At 42.7% G+C, this 17,409-nt stretch overlaps 1 protein-coding gene across 2 annotated transcripts in view; it reads right to left on the bottom strand.

The window, feature by feature from the left end:
* Positions 1-12,504, bottom strand: part of HDHD2 (haloacid dehalogenase like hydrolase domain containing 2) — a 50,966-nt gene extending 38,462 nt beyond the window's left edge. The window contains exon 1 of one of the 2 annotated variants that reach the window (XM_055417312.2): positions 12,229-12,364. The gene's annotated coding sequence lies outside the window, so the exon portion shown is untranslated. The other variant, XM_055417309.2, reaches the window with a different exon arrangement.
* Positions 12,505-17,409: the final 4,905 nt, after the last annotated feature.

Below are 17,409 nucleotides of genomic sequence, written 5' to 3' on the forward strand. Positions count from 1 at the left end.
TGCCATAGGATATACTCAAAGGACAAAAGAACTGCAAGAAAATCTTGAACTTAATTTAGCAGGTTTGTTGTTGGTAATGGTAGTGGTATGAGTTCCAAAATACTTCCGTGTGTGTTGCAGGACTGAGTAGATCAGTATGTATTGTTGATGTTTAGAAAAAAATAAGGGTTCTCAAATGGACGAAGAGAGCTATACACATGGAATGGGAGGACAGGAAGAACCCTGTTGTGTGGTTTAGAATTAGAGGTGTCATTATGAATTCGTTATTCAAAAATATTTATGTATTTATTAGCACTCTCCACTAAAAGGAACAAGAAGCAATAAGACTCCAATAGTTATGACCACAGCTAATGTGCACTAAACAAAGCAGGGCTGGGGCAGCCAAAATACAAGGTAAGTCTGGAAGATAATGTTTTACCAGATCACAGGGGGACAAAAAGGACAAGGGAACCAGGGGATTCAACTGACCAAACCTGGGGCAATTTGAGCACCAAAAAGAAAAAAAAACAGAAACAAGGAAGACAAAATACAGCCCCTGGGTGAAAAGTTGTTAGGGAATAGTAGTTAACCCTTGAACAACGCGGGGGTTAATTTATGCATAATTTACAGTTTACCCTCCACATCCCCCCCACATCCTTGGCTTCAACCAACCACCAACTGTCCAGCACTGTGATATCTACTACTGAAAAATATCCAATTATATGGACCCATGCAGTTCAAACCCACACTGTTCAAGGATGTTTTATCACTCAGGCTCAAATAATCACCCACAAATTAAGGTTCTCCATTAACTACAAATGAGATACTTTCCAGATACTTTTACAGTGGAGAAAGTGGCCAAATAATCCCTTAACCAAATGATTACATTAACACCTTTGATAATGGGAGAAACTGACATTACAGGCTTCCTGGGAAGACTTCTGTAGTAGTCCTCCTTTTGCAGAATTTCTGCCAAAAATGTTTAACACAAATCAATCTTAGCAATTCCAAATTCTATAAAACTGGCTTGAACTTTAAAAAAAAAAAAATCAGTATCATAAAAGACAAAGAAGAGGCTGGGGAACTGTTTCAAATTAAAGATATGTGGAGAGACATGACAAATAAGTGCAAGCCATGAGAGACGTAAAACAAATAGAGCAGAATATTAACAATTAGTAAATTGTGGTGAAAGGCTTTCATTGTACTAATTTTTATTTTTTTTAAAAATTTTCAACTTCTGGAGGAAAACAAATTTTAAAAAGATCTCTTTTAAAAATGGGCTGAAGGCACAAGAAAGATGTTTTAATATCTAATAATAATCGTAATATAAAAATGAACCTTGTATGTTGAGCCAGCCCCTAGTTTAAGATTAGGAAGAACACTGCTAATACTGCTGAGCCTCCTATATGAGCCCCTTTAGTTACATTCCCTTCCTACATCCCAGAAGCAATTAACATAATGAATTTTGTGATAATCGTTTTCTTGCTTTTCTTAATATTTTTACTTGTCACACAGCTTTAAATTAATGCCTTTTAACTCTATAAAAATGATATCATAATTTTGCAGCTTTCACATTTTGCTCAACATTGTATTTCTGAAATTGATCCACATTGATGCCTGTCATTTTCCACCAAAACAAACACCAAATCTCCCCACTGGGATTCTGACTAGAACTGCAGTGGATCTATAGAGCAGTATTGAGAGAACTGAAATCCCTACTATATTGAGCCATGGAACTTCTTTAAGATGATAAAAGAGTATTTACAAAAGCCTATATATAGCCAACATTAGACTTATCAGTAATATAAGTATATAACTTATACTTCATACTATGATATCACGTATCAGTAATAAACTAAAAATAATGAGACAGGGTAAGAAACAAGGATGTTACTTCCACTACTTCTATTTAACATTGCAGATGATACCTCAGCTAAAGAAGTACAAGAAAAAGGTGTAAGGGTTGGAAAGAAGAAACAAAACCAACACTATTCATGATTATTTGTATACACAAAAATTCAGGAGACTAAAACAAAGTAAAAAAGTATAGCAATTAATATTGGAAAATCACTATGTCACAAACAATTAGAAAACTAATTAAAAAAAAAAGTATCACTTATAGTGTATCAGAAAATACAGTTAACAGAAAGTCTAACTAAAGTCACTTCCATGGCAAAATTATAAAACCTCAATGAAAGACACAAAGAAGACTTAAGTATATAGACAGATCTCTGAAAGGACCCAGTATTATGTAAACTTTCCTTTTTAATGACCAGGAGATTTAAAGCAATTCCAGTCAAAATCCCAAAGGATTCTGTGGAACTTGATAAGCTGATTCTAAAACACACACCAGTACAAATAGCCAAGATACTTCATACAAGACTGAAGAGAAAGAAGATGGGAGCCTTGCTTCTCCTAATATCCAGATAATTACTCAGGTCTTGTAACTAATTAAGACGTTGTGTTATTAGCTCATGAAGAGACAAACTGATCAACGGAACAGAATCAGTTCAGTTCAGTCGCTCAGTCGTGTCCGACTCTCCGCGACCCCATGAATCACAGCACGCCAGGCCTCCCTGTCCATCACCGACTCCCGGAGTACACTCAAACTCATGTCCACAGAGTCGGTGATGCCATCCAGCCATCTCATTCTCCGTCGTCCCCTTGTCCTCCCGCCCCCAACCTTTCCCAGCATCAGAGTCTTTTCCAGTGAGTCAACTCGTCGCATGAGGTGGCCAAAGCATTGCAGTTTCAGCTTTAGCATCAGTCCCTCCAAGGAACAGAATAGAGAACCCCAAAAATGACCCTTTTTGGGTCCTAACCCCAAACAGTGTGGAAGCTTGATATATGACAGAGATAGTGTTTCAGATCAGTGAAGAAAGAAAAATGACTATCTATAGCAGAAAAAAATGAAATTGGACTCCCATATCATACTACATGTGCCTCCCAAGTGGCTCAGTAGTAAAGAATACGCCTGCCAACGCAGGAGATGCCGCTAGAGGCTTGGGTTTGAGCCCTGGGTTGGGAAGATCCCCTGAAGAAGGAAATGGCAACCCAATTCAGTATTCTTGCCTGGAAAATCCCATGAACAGAGAAGACTGAAGGGTTACAGCCCATGGGATCACAAAGAGTAGGACACAACTTAGCAACTGAGCACGCATGCCTCATACTACAGACACATTATTCCTCCAGATTAAACAACCACATGTTTAAGGGATTACTGTAAAACTTTTAGATAGGATAGTATCTTCATGATCTGAGGGTAGGAATGGCTTTCTTAAGATATAAAAAGCATAAAGGAATAAAGGAAAAGACAGATATTTCAACAGTACTGTGAAAAGAGAAAGAGAATAGAAATATATACAGCGAAAAATAGATTTGCAACACATGTCAGAAAGGATCAGAGTCCAGGAAATATTAAGAAAAAGATAATAGAAAAATGGCATAAGATCTCAATATATCCTTTACAAAACAGCAAATCTGAAACGAATTATACAGTGGAAGTGACAAACAGATTCAAGGGATAAGATCTGATAGGCAGAGTGGCTGAAGAACTATGGACGGACAGGAGGTGTACAATGTATGACATTGTACAGGAGACAGGGATCAAGACCATCCCCAAGAAAAAGAACTGCAAAAAGGCAAAATGGTTCTCTGATGAGGCCTTACAAATAGCTATGAATAGAAGAGAAGCAAAGGCAAAGGAGAAAAGGAAAGATACCATTTGAATGCAGAGTTCCAAAGAATAGCAAGGAGAAATAAGAAAGCAAGCCTTCTCAGCGATCAATGCAAAGAAATAGAGGAAAACAATAGAATGGGAAAGTCTAGAGATCTCTTCAAGAAAATTAGAGATACCAAGGGAACATTTCACACAAAGCTGAGCACAATAAAGGACACAAATGGTATGGACTTAACAGAAGCAGAAGATATTAAGAAGAGGTGGCAAGAATACACAGAACTGTACAAAAAAGATCTTTATGACCCAGATAACCACAATGGTGTGATCACCAGCCTAGAGCCAGGCATCCTGAATGTGAAGTCAAGTGGGCCTTAGGAAGCATCACTGTGAACAAAGCTAGTGGAGGTGATGGAATTTCAGTTGAGCTATTTCAAATCCTGAAAGATGATGCTGTGAAAGTGCTGTACTCAATATGCCAGCAAATTTGGAAAACTCAACAGTGGTCACAGGACTGGAAAAGGTTAGTTTTGATTCCGAACCCAAACAAAGGCAATGTCAAAGAATGCTCAAACTACCGCACAACTGTACTCATCTCACACGCTGGCAAAGTAATGCTCAAAATTCTCCAAGCCAGACTTCAACAGTACGTGAATCGTGAACTTCCAGATGTTCAAGCTGGATTTAGAAAAGGCAGAGGAATGAGAGATCAAATTGCCAACATCCACTGGATCATCGAAAAAGCCAGAGAGTTCCAGAAAAACATCTACTTCTTTACTGACTACACCAAAGCCTTTGACTGTGTGGATCACAATAAACTGTGGAAAATTCTGAAAGAGATGGGAATACCAGACCACCTGACCTGCCTCCTGAGAAATCTGTATGCAGGTCAGGAAGCAACAGTTAGAACTGGACATGGAACAGACTGGTTCCAAATTGGAAAAGGAGTACGTCAAGGCTATATATTGTCACCGTGCTTATTTAACTTATATGCAGAGTACATCATGAGAAACACTGGACTGGAGGAAGCACAAGCTGGAATCAAGATTGCCGGGAAAAACATCAATAACCTCAGATATGCAGATGACACCACCCTTATGGCAGAAAGCAAAGAACTAAAGACCCTCTTGATGAAAGTGAAAGAGGAGAGTGAAAAAGTTGGCTTAAAACTCAACATTCAGAAAACTAAGATCATGGCATCTGGTCCCATCACTTCATGGGAAATAGATGGGGAAACAGTGGAAACAGTGTCAGACTTTATTTTCTTGGGCTCCAAAATCACTGCAGATGGTGACTGCAGCCATGAAGTTAAAAGACGCTTACTCCTTGGATGCAAAGTTTGACCAACCTAGACAGCATATTAAAAAGCAGAGACATTACTTAACCAACAAAGGTCCATCTAGTCAAAGCTATGGTTTTTCCAGTAGTCATGTATGGATGTGAGAGTTGGATTATAAACAAAGCTGAGCGCCAAAGAACTGATGCTTTTGAATTGTGGTGTTGGAGAAGACACTTGAGAGTCCCTTGGATTGCAAGGAGATCCAACCAGTCCATCCTAAAGGAAATCAGTCCTGAATATTCACTGGAAGGACTGATGCTGAAGCTGAAACTTCAATACTTTGGCCACCTGATGAGAAGAACTGACTCACTGGAAAAGACCCTGATGCTGGGAAAGACTGAAGACAGGAGAAGGGGACAAGAGATGAGATGACTGGATGGCATCAGTGACTTAATGGACATGAGTTTGAGTAAACTCTGGGAGTTGGTTATGGACAGGAAGGCCTGGTGTGCAATCCATAGGGTCGCAAAGAGTCAAACACAACTGAGCCACTGAACTGAACTGAATAATCATCAACACATCCTTTACAAAAGAGCACATAAACAAATGAAGAGTTTCAAAAAGCTCATTGGAAACCAAGGATATGCAAATTTAAAGCAGAATGAGACCACTGCACCAACAAAAAGATTGGCAAAATTTAAGTCAGAAAACATCAAAGGTTTTCAAAAGCAACTCCCCAATACTGCTAAGTGAGAGAATAAACCAGAACACTCACTTAGGAACCAATTTGGCATCACCATACTCTATGACCCAGCAGTTCCACTCCCAGGTATTAAATCCTAGAGATTTTTTCATATTCTACCTTTAGATACAAACAAAAATGTCCAAAGCAGCACTGCCTGTAATAATCAGGTACTGGAAACAATACAAATGTCTATCAACAGCAGAATGGACAAATAAATTGTGGTGTATTCAAACAGAGTGCAAAAGGAGGTGGAAATGACTGACCACGATCGCATCATCCTAGGTAACTCTCCAAAATCTTACACAGGGTGAAAGGAGCAAGTCACAAAAGAATACATGCCGTATTACAGCATACACAGGTGACAAAACTCCAGAGGAGGGAATGATGAAGGCAAGAGTGACTGGCGGACAGTGATTCTTGCAGGGGCTGGGCAGGAGACACAACCCAGGAGGAGCACAAGGGTGCCTCTAAGGTCCTGACCTAGACGGCGAATACACAGTGTTCTTTAATTATTTAAAATGGATGTGTTTTGCGTACTCTTGTGTAGATGACATGTTTCACAATAAAAACTAGTCTTGCTATGTTTTAGTCATTTCTCATACATTTAATAGTCATAAAAAACTAAAATTTTCCAAATAACAGCCCTCATCAAGTATTTTGCTTTTAAATAAGCCTCTGGTTCTATTGTTAGGAGCCCTAACATCTGAGTAGCCAGGATAGGCCTGAGACCTTGCTTAGGCCTAAGTTTCAATTTCCTGGAGACAGGGTGGAGGCTAAGTTCACAGAAACTCCTCCCTAAGAAGATCCCGCCGGGGCCAAAATTATGAAACTCCTCCCTAGAAAAAACCCGCCCAAACTGGGCCAATCAGAAGAAAAAGGGAAATCCCCCAGAGAAAACCCGCGCGCGCATAAACTGGCCAATGAGCTTCCACGCGTGCATGAACTGGCCAATGAGCTTCTGCCAGCTTGATCTTTTGAACAGAAATAGGTGCTTATGTAACCTGAGACTATAAAAACCGCTGAGACCTGGGCTTAGGACTCTTGTCAGCACTCCACTGCGCTGGAGGAGGCATGAGCCCTAGCTCGAACCAGAAATAAACCCCATTCTTGCTTTTGCATTGCTGCGAGTGTCTTATTCTACCAGTATGGGGGGACCGGACTCAGGGCATAACACTGTCTTTCATAATGAATCTGCAAGGGGAGGGTGGTTAAGGGGGAGAGTGCAGAGGCAATACAAGATATTATAAGCTCTGGTTAACCAAGATTCCACTGCAAAATCCTTTCTTTTATAACAGTCCTCATCAGTTCAGTCGCTCAGTCCTGTCCAACTCAGGTTATTCTATTTCTGATCTTTATTGTGACCTTGACATGGAGCATTACATCAATAATAGCACCAACTACAAACCTGCCTGAGAGGGGAAGCAGCTTGTTAGGCAAAAGACTAGACAGTTCCAAATGACTCTATTTAGATGTGTGACAGTTAAAGGATTCTTTAAAATACACTGCATCACTAAAGGTAAGGCTATGGTAAATCAGCCCTGAATATTCATTGGAAGGACTATTGCTGAAGCTCCAATACTTTGGCCACCTGGAGCAAAGAGCTGAATCATTGGAAAAGACCCTGATTCTGGGAAAGACTGAAGACAAAAGGAGAAGAGGGTGGCAGAGGATGAGATGGTTAGATAGCATCACCAACTCAATGGACATGAATTTGAGAAAACACTGGGAGGACAGAGGAGCCTGGCATGCTATACGGTCCATGGGGTCACAGAGTTCCACACGACTTAGCGACTGAACAACAAATCCGAACTACAAGTTAGTACTTGATAAACCGCAAGATATTAGTATCACTCCAGAAAACTGCAAAGGCTTCAAAGGTTGTCCTTGTTTCTTCATATGAAGTCCATGTCCCACCATCTCCCATGGCTTGAACAAGTTATGTGAGAGATACAAGAATCATAATCAGTTGATACTGGTACATATTCAATGCAAAGAAGAAAGGTAAAAAATTCTCCCTCATCCCCAAAAGAACTCTCCAAGATACTTCAGAGAATATCTCCCCCTGAATATCCCTGGGCTTCTCAATCCAAGTCCTTGTTATCCTCCAGAAGCTACTCTTCATCCTGCGATCCTTATGCGTAAACCGCAGCACCATCAACGTAGATGTAACCACCAGACTGTCTCAAGCCTTCCTCCCAATCAGTCAAGGGCCAAATCATGTCACTGCTACCTCCTGTACTGTCTTAAATCCACTCACTTCCTTTCATTGTTATCCAAATTATTGGCTTTTGTTTTTTTTTTTTAATATTTATTTATTTTTGATTGGGTCAGGGTCTTAGTTGCAGCACAGAGGATTTCCTCGCAGCATACAGACATTTCTCTAGTTGAGTCACTGGCTACAAGGAGCGCAGGCTTAGTTGTCCAGTGGCATATGGGATCTTAGTTCCCTGATCAGGGATTGACCCTTGGTCCCCTGCATCACAAGGCGGATTCTCAATCACCAGACCACTGGGGGTCCCTGAACTGCATATTTTAAGTGGGTAAATTGTTTGGTATGTGAATTGTATCTCACTTTTTTAATATATATATTCATTTATTTATGGCTGTGCTGGGTTTTCATTACTGCTCGGGCTTTTCTCTGGTTTCGGTGAGTGGGGGCTACTCTCTACTGGCGGTGCACAGGCTTCACATTGAGGTGGCCTCTCTTGTTGCAGACCACGGGCTCTAGAGCACAGGTTCAGCACCTGTGATGCACAGGTTTAGCTGCTCCGAGGCATGTGGAATCTTCCTGGATCAGGGACCGAACCTGTGTCTCCTGTATTCACAGGCGATTCTTTACCACTTAGCCACCAGGGAAGCCCTGCATCTCACTTTTAAAAATCAAAAAGAAATGTCCACAAAAAGACTTGCACACAAATGTTCAGTTCAGTTCAGTTCAGTCGCTCAGTCGTGTCCGACTCTCCGCGACCCCATGAATCACAGCACGCCAGGCCTCCCTGTCCATCACCAACTCCTGGAGTTCACTCAAACTCATGTCCACACAAATGTTCAGAGCAGCTTAATTTGTAATAGCCCCAAACTAGAAACATCCAAATATCCATCAACAGGTGAATGGACAAACAAATTACTACATTCATGTAACGGATTATTACTTGTCAACCAGTGAAACTTGCAACAACATGGATGAATCTCAAAATAATCATCCCAAATGAAAGACACTAGACCTCTGTCAATGAGCATGTACTGTATGATTCCATTTATATAAAGTTCTAGATTTCCTGATGGCTCAGCAGGTAAAGAATCTGCCTGCAACTCAGGAGACTACGCGAGCTCGATCCCCGGATTGGGAAAATCCCCTGGAGGAGGAAATGGCAAACCTCTCCAGTCATTCCTGCCTGAAAAAATCCCATGGACAGAGGAGCCTGGCAGACCATAGTCCAAAGGGATACAAAGAGCCAGACACAACTGAGCATGCACGCTGGCTAGAAGATTCAAAATAATTTATAGTGATAGTGTATCAGTTGTTGCCTGTGGCTGAGAATGTGAGGGTGAGCATCAGAGCAGAAGGGAGTGATTACAAAGGGGCAGGAGGAAAGATTTATGGGTGATAATATGTTCATTATCTTAATTATGGTAGTGTCTTTAATGGTATACACATATGTCAAAAATTACCAAATTTTACATTTCAATATGTGGTTTATGCCAATAACATCTCAAAAAAGCTGTTGTAAAAAAATTTTTTAAAGCTGTTAATTCAAGTATTTAAACTGCTGCTGTCTATAGGCTAGATAATAATTTTAAACAAAAGTCATATGATTAAGTTACTATGTGAGGTGATGCATGTGTTAATTGGCTTGACTGTGGTTAACCACTTCACAATGTATACATATACCAAATTATCATGTTGTATACCTTAATATGATTTTTGTTTGTCAATTATATCTTGATAAAGCTTAAAAAATAAAAATAAAAGTTACATTAACTGTTGAAAAAAATATTAGGGGAGGAGACAGAATATTAGAAGAAAAAAATTAACTATGAAATAGTAACTCTAATTAGGAAACAGATACACAGGGGTTCATTATACCATTTTTTACTTTTATATATGCTTGAAATTTTACATTAACAACTTTTTAAAGGGAATACCCTGGCAGTCCAGTGGTTAGGACTCCATACTTTCACTGCCGGGCACAGGTTCAATCCCTGGCTGGGGAACTAAGATCTCAAAACACACACAGTGGGGCCAAAAAGAAAAAAAAAAGAAAAAAGTTTTTAAAAAAAACTGTTCAAGCATCTGAATTAAAAAAAAAAATCTCATCAAGACTTCCCATTTCTGGGGCAGATTCATGTCAATGTATGGCAAAACCAATACAATCATGTAAAGTAATTAGCCTCCAATTAATTAAAAAAAAAAGACTTCCCATTTTACTTAAAAATAAAACTCCTGATCAAGCCTACAAAGCTTTGAAATACCTTTGCCCTTAGTTCCTTTTCCTTCCACCTTGGAACTGTCTTTTCCTCAGCTCTTCATTTGGTTCATTTTCATTCTTCGGTTCTGGTTTGTCACCATCTCACAGAAGCCTTTTCTGACCATCTCTGTGCTGTGCTTAGTCACTCAGTCATGTCTGACTCTTTGTGACCCCATGGACCATAGATTACCATGATCCTCTGTCCATGGGGATTCTGCACACAAGAATACTGGAATGGGTTGCCATGCTTTCCTCCAGGGATTCTTCCCAACCCAGGAATCGAACCCAGGTCTCCCACATTGCAGGTAGATTCTTTACCAACTGAGTCACCAGGGAAGCCCAACCATCTCTAAGTTCCTCCATGATTTCTGTTATAACACCTTATACTATCTCCCAGAGTTTGCTCAAACTCCTGTCCATTGAGTCCATGACATCATCCAACCATCTCATCCTCTGTCGTCCCCTTCTCCTGCCTTCAATCTTTCCCAGCATCAGGGTCTTTTCCAGTAAGTCAGTTCTTCACATCAGGTGGCCAAAGTATTGGCGTTTCAGCTTCATCATCAGTCCTTCCGATGAATGTTCAAGGTTGATTTCCTTTAGTGTTGACTGGTTTGATCTCCCTGCTGTCCAAGGGACTCTCAAGTGGTTTTTCCAGCTCCACAATTCGAAAGCATCGATTCTTCCTCACTCAGTCTCCACACAGGAATACTGGAGTGGGTTGCCATGCTTTCCTCCAGGGATTCTTCCCAACCCAGGAATCGAACCCAGGTCTCCCACATTGCAGGTAGACCTGCAATGTGTGTCCAACTCTGACATCTCTATATGATTACTGGAAAAACCATAGCTTTGACTATACAACCTTTGTTGGCAAAGTGATATCTCTGCTTTTTAATATGCTGTCAAGGCTTTGTCATAACTTTTCTTCTAAGGAGTAAGCGTCTTTTAATTTCATGGCTGCAGTCACTGTCCTCAGTGATTTTGGAGCCCAAGAAAATAAAATCTGTCACTATTTCTACTTTTTCCCCATCTATTTGCCATGAAATGATGGGACCTGAGCCACGATCTAGTTTTTTGAACGCTAAGTTTCAAGTCAGCTTTTTCACTCTCCTCAAGAGGCTCTTTAGTTCCTCTTCACTCTCTGCCATTAGAGTGATATCATCTGCATATCTGAGGTTGCTGATATTTCTCCAGGCTATCTTGATTTATTTGTCTATGTGATTAATTTAATCTTGATTTATGCGTTTACTTATTGCCTACCCAAGCCTCCTTAAACTGCATGACAGCAGCGACCTTGCCTCTTATAATCACTGAGCTGTGTTCTTCATGCCTGGAGAATCCCAGGGACGGGGGAGCCTGGTGGGCTTCCGTCTATGGGGTCACACAGAGTCGGACACGACTGAAGTGACTTAGCAGCAGCAGCAGCAGCATCTATCAAGCCTTTATTGAGACTTCCTGGAGGTCTAGTGGTTACAACTCTGCACTTCCAACACAGGCGACGTGGATTCGCTCCCTGGTCTCGCGCGGTCGCCCTTAGCGTCAGAAGGGCTGGCCGGCCGCCCTTCTCCGCACAGGGTCCGTTCTCTCCGGCCGCCTCTAGGGCTGCCACACAGCCGGAGCCCCCCCCCCCCCACCTTAGCGCGATACGCCCCCCAAAATTATTGGCTTTTGAAAACATCATCTCTCATCTAGACTATACCAACAACTTTATGTCCTCTTTGCTTGGAATCATCTTCCCATTTCAAGCTCCTGTAACTGGAAAGATCCCACGAACAGGGCTCTTTCTGCATTAACTCAACCGCGACCCCTTCCTCCTCCTCCTCCTGAGGAGGTCAGGTCATGCACCCTCCGCCAGCGCGAGGCTCAGCGCCTGGGAAACGCCAGAGAGACGGGAAGGGACGCCGGCTTCGAAATACAGTCCGGGGGCAAATTCCAAGGAACGACCAAGCCCCCAGAGCGGCCACTCGCCACCACCCCCGCCCCCGCGCCCCCGCGCCCCCGCGCCCCCGCGCGAGCGGGCCGGGCGGAAGCGCGACTGGCCCGCTCCGCGCACGCGCGGCAGAGAGGGCGGGGCGAGCCTCACCCAGCGAGCGCGCGGGTTGGTGCGGGCGCCAGGAGGGTGGCGGCCTAGAGATGCCCCTGCGTGTGTCCTCAGCTTCCTCAAAAAGAAAGGAAGCCCCTAGACGGGCGGGCGCTCGCCCGTTCCACAGCGGCTTCTCACCGGGCTCGCAGAGCCGTTCTCAGCAAAGGCGAAGGGCTGACTAGCGGAGAATTCTGCACGGCCGCGCCCCTTCACAGCGTCCTTGCCGGGAGCGCCCAGAGCGCCGGGAAAGCGGCCTGACGACGCCGGAAACAGAACATGGGCTGCGCCGGAAGTCCCGCCTCCCCGCAAATGTCTCCGCCCCGTCCGCCCTGGGTTACTTTCCCGTTTCTTTTGCGAGCTAACCGGTCTAGTGTTACCTCGTTATTCTGAAACAGAGTGGTTATCGAGACCTAATCAAGTGGGCCTTAGAAAGCATCACTACGAACAAAGCTAACGGAGGTGATGGAATTCCAGTTGAGCTATTTCAAATCCTGAAAGATGATGTTGTGAAAGTGCTGCATTCAATATGTCAGCAAATTTGGAAAACAGCGGTGGCCACGGGACTGGAAAAGGTCAGTCTTCATTCCAATCCCAAAGAAAGGCAATGCCAAAGAATGCTCAAACTACCGCACAATTGCACTTATCTCACATGCTAGTAAAGTCATGCTCAAAATTCTCCAAGCCAGGCTTCAGCAATAGGTGAACCATGAACTTCCAGATGTACAAGCAGGTTTTAGAAAAGGCAGAGGCACCAGAGATCAAATTGCCAACATCCGCTGGATCATGGAGAAAACAAGAGAGGTCCAGAAAAACATCTATTTCTGCTTTATTGACTATGCCAAAGCCTTTGACTCTGTGGATCACAGTAAACTGTGGAAAATTCTTCAAGAGATGGGAATCCCAGACCACCTGACCTGCCTCTTGAAACTTGTATGCAGGTCAGGAAGCAACAGAACTGGACATGGAACAACAGACTGGTTCCAAATAGGAAAAGGAGTACGCCAAGGTTGTATATTGTCACTCTGCTTTTTTAACTTCTATGCAGAGTACATCATGAGGAACGCTGGGCTGGAAGAAGCACAAGCTGGAATCAAGATCGCTGGGAGAAATATCAATAACCTCAGATATGCAGATGACACCACCCTTATGGCAGAGAGTGAAGAGGAACTAAAAAACCTCTTGATGAAAGTGAAAGAGGAGAGTGAAAAGGTTGGCTTGAAGCTCAACATTCAGAAAACTAAGATCATGGCATCTGGTCCCATCACTTCATGGGAAATAGATGGGGAAACAGTGGAAACAGTGTCAGACTTTATCTTTTTGGGCTCCAAAATCACTGCGGATGCTGATTGCAGCCATGAAATTAAAAGACGCTTGCTCCTTGGAAGGAAAGTTACGACCAACCTAGATAGTATATTAAAAAGCAGAGACATTACTTTGCCAACCAAGGTCCATCTAGTCAAGGCTATGGTTTTTCCAGTGGTCATGTATAGATGTGAGTTGGACTGTGAAGAAAGCTGATCGCCGAAGAATTGATGCTTTTGAACTGTGGTGTTGGAGAAGACTCTTGAGAGTCCCTTGGACTGCAAGGAGATCCAACCAGTTCATTCTAAAGGAGATCAGTCCTGGGTGTTCATTGGAGGGACTGATGCTAAAGCTGAAACTGCAATACTTTGGCCACCTCATGCGAAGAGTTGACTAACTGGAAAAGACTCTGATGTTGGGAAAGATTGGGCGCAGGAGGAGAAGGGGACGACAGAGAGTGAGATGGCTGGATGGACATGAGTTTGAGTGAACTCCGGGAGTTGGTGATGGACAGGGAGGCCTGCCGTGCTGTGATTCATGGGGTCGCAGAGTCGGACACGACTGAGCGACTGAACTGAACTGAACTGAATCCCTTTAAGTGGAGGCCCTGCTGGGCTTGAATTAAACAGGAAAAACAAAAACTTCTGCTTTTGTCCAGTAGGCAGTTTCTCGTTCCATAGCAGTGTTTTCAAACCAAGTTACTATAACCTTTCTTTGGGCCATCGTCACTTACTCCGCCACGTCAGTGAGACAGCCTTCACAACAGGCCAAAAAGAGGTGCTGGGGGAAGGGGTCGTGTCTTTGCTTGGAATGCCAGCAGACTGAGAAGGTGGCTGACTGGTGTCCCAAAGAACTGTTTTACCTGAATTAGAATTCAGGCTTGTTTTACTCTGAAAGGAGAGGGGGGTGTGGCCTGTTGTTGTGAACTTACTGGTGCCTCGGGAGACCCCGAAGGGGGATGTGATAATCCTTTGTTGTTTGAGTCGGGTCATCACGTTCCTGTAAACCTCCAACTTGAGACAAATGTTATTCTCTGTTATGCAACTTTTTATCTCTGTATACCTTGAAATGGCAAGCCTGGGAGGCGGAATCTTTGAAAATGGATGATATATTTCAGGCTGTGGGCAACAATCCTTTACAAAGGTTCAGAGTCAGCATGACTAAGCACAGACAACAGAGCACAAGATTAAAGGAACAGATCCAACATGGAGTTGCTTTGTTCCCATTACACTTCTCACCCATTCTGAAGGACTTATCTCGGAAGTCATCTCCTTGATACTGCCCTTGAAACACCCAGTCTCTGAAGCAGTTCATGCTTTACTACTTGAATAGCATCTGGCACTCATTGCTGTCTTTTATTAACCACTACCACTGACAGAAATGTCCCTCTTTTCCAGCATAAACTTACTCCAAAACTAAATGCTGGCAAGTTTCCTGCCCTATCTCTCTAAGGAACAGATGGGACAGGTCTTGCCTGTTATCCCTAGGGGAGCAATATCTTGGGATATGTAGAACCACTTCACTCACTGCTCCCTTTCCATACACGTTGGGAGTCTCCACTCATCTCCCTTTGATCTGACTAAACCCCTAGAGTGCAGAGATGGTCATCCTAGGCATTCTATATGAAAACGACTAAATGAAAAGCCTTTAAGAGCAGTCTGACATCAATTTACACATATGAAACCCCTTGACAAAACTGCTGCTCTACACTTGACTGGGGACTCATTTACTGCTAGAACACCCACATCCCCTCTGCCCACTGCTGCAGTCAGCCGTGTTGTAAGCCATAACCCTTTCTGATCCCTGGACTAGAGACCCTTGCTTTTCTTCCCCACTGGGACTCCAGGTTGCTTTCATCTTAGATTTGTTAAGTCAAAGTTTTCTGCTGGAGGGCCAGTAGAAGGAAATGTAAAATATTCCTAGTTTCCCCTTCAGAACTAGGAGCTGTGTGAGTCTGATCAAATTAAAACACCACCAAAGGGTTTTAAGTAGGTAATATTAAGGTATGTATTTTTCTAAACACTTACCCTGGCTGCAATATGGAACAGATGGGAGAGGTGCCGAAATGTATCTGAGACCGGATGAGAATCTATTGCAGGGCTACAAGAGAGATGCTTGAACTGTGTGGAAACAAAGCAAACAAATGCAAGATCTTTAGGAGGTAAGCAGTCAGAAATTGATGGAAGATTAGATTAAGGGTAAGGGAGAGGAAGGTGTCAAGATAATTACTAGGTTCCTGGGTTTGGTCAATTGGGTGGTATGGTGTCTTTCACTGAGAAGTGGAATAATAGACCATGACTAATGGCTTCCTCCTCACAAAAGATTCAAATAACTTTGCCTGCCAAAGGGAAAGATGAGTAAAGATGGGATGGGACCTCAAAAGAAAAAAATGGGACAAAACCCCAGAGAAGTGGGGATGTAAATAAGACAGTATCAGAACTAGAACAAAAGAAGTAGAATTCCTAAACTTAAATTCATCATGAGATCTAACTTACCTTGATCATGAGTGTCTGTGGACATTGTCCAGTATGTGTCCCAGGCCCTCGCACAAAATGTTTTCACAATATCTGACATCTAATGATGAATCAGAGGCCAAAGAAAGTTTTAGCAAAAAATATTTGCTTGGTGTCAAAATTTTATTATTGGTAATAACTTTGGTTACAAGTCAGTAAGAAAGTAACTTATTTCACACACAAAAAACATTTCAGTACATCTTTTTTATCTAGGATCAAAGGTTAGTGACCTGGTAAAGATGACTCTGATGCTGGGAAAGGTTGGGGGCGGGAGGAGAAGGGGACGACGGAGAATGAGATGGCTGGATGGCATCACCGACTCTGTGGACATGAGTTTGAGTGTACTCCGGGAGTTGGTGATGGACAGGGAAGCCTGGCATGCTGTGATTCATGGGGTCGCGGAGAGTCGGACACGACTGAGCGACTGAACTGAACTGAACTGAAAGATGACTCTCTCTCTCTATATATATATATATGTATATAAAATCTGTAACAGACGTCTGGTCTGAAACAATTACTGACCAATTTTACAGATGAAGCAACCAAAACAACTGAGGTCTTAGGAAGCTTATTTAAGCCATATGATAAATAGTTCTGGCTGGCATACTAGCAATATCCTGCCTCCTATTTTACTCAAACATATTGCCTTGTCTCAGGTCACTTCATGAGTACACACATATATATACACACAGGATTACAAATATCTACAGGGCACAGATCACCATGCCTACTCTACCAAAAGGAGAGTTTTTAATACTTCATAACCAGATTTTTGAAAGCTTAGTTTTGGTGGAAGAACCTTAGGAAGCTTCTTAAGAGTGGATGCTGAACAGTGGGCCTATGGGTCCCATTCCTGCTTCAACTGATATACAAAAATGGACCTGCTCCCATCTGTTTTATTATTATTTCTGGCTGTGCTGGGTGTTCGTTAGCCTGTGGGCTCTTCATTGTGGCACATGGGCTTAGGTGCCCTGAAGCCTGTGGGATCTCAGTTCCCAGGCCAAGGATGAAACCTGTGTCCCCTGCATTGCAAGGCAGATTCTTAACTACTGGACCACCAGGGAAGTCTGCCATCTGTTTAAGATACTAGAGGATTACACTTCTATATTATTATTCTTTTGGAAATCCAGTTCTGCTGTTAACAATCCAAGTTTAAAAACCACTTGATTAAGGAATAGGCTATGAATTTGGGTATGTACAGACTACAGTCAAGATCCTTCATCCCAGGTCATAGGCATATAGACATAGGGTCAGAATACACAAGACCATTAACACTATAGGTATTTGGAGTCCAAAATAATCACAGATTGTTAATCCTAAGAATGGCTAAGTGGGAAGATGCTGGCAGGCAGGCAGGCACTTTACT

This window comes from Moschus berezovskii, chromosome 28 (genome assembly GCF_049115385.1).
Source record: "Moschus berezovskii isolate FMDL1 chromosome 28, NW_MosBer_1.0, whole genome shotgun sequence".
Classification (NCBI taxonomy): Eukaryota; Metazoa; Chordata; class Mammalia; order Artiodactyla; family Moschidae; genus Moschus; species Moschus berezovskii.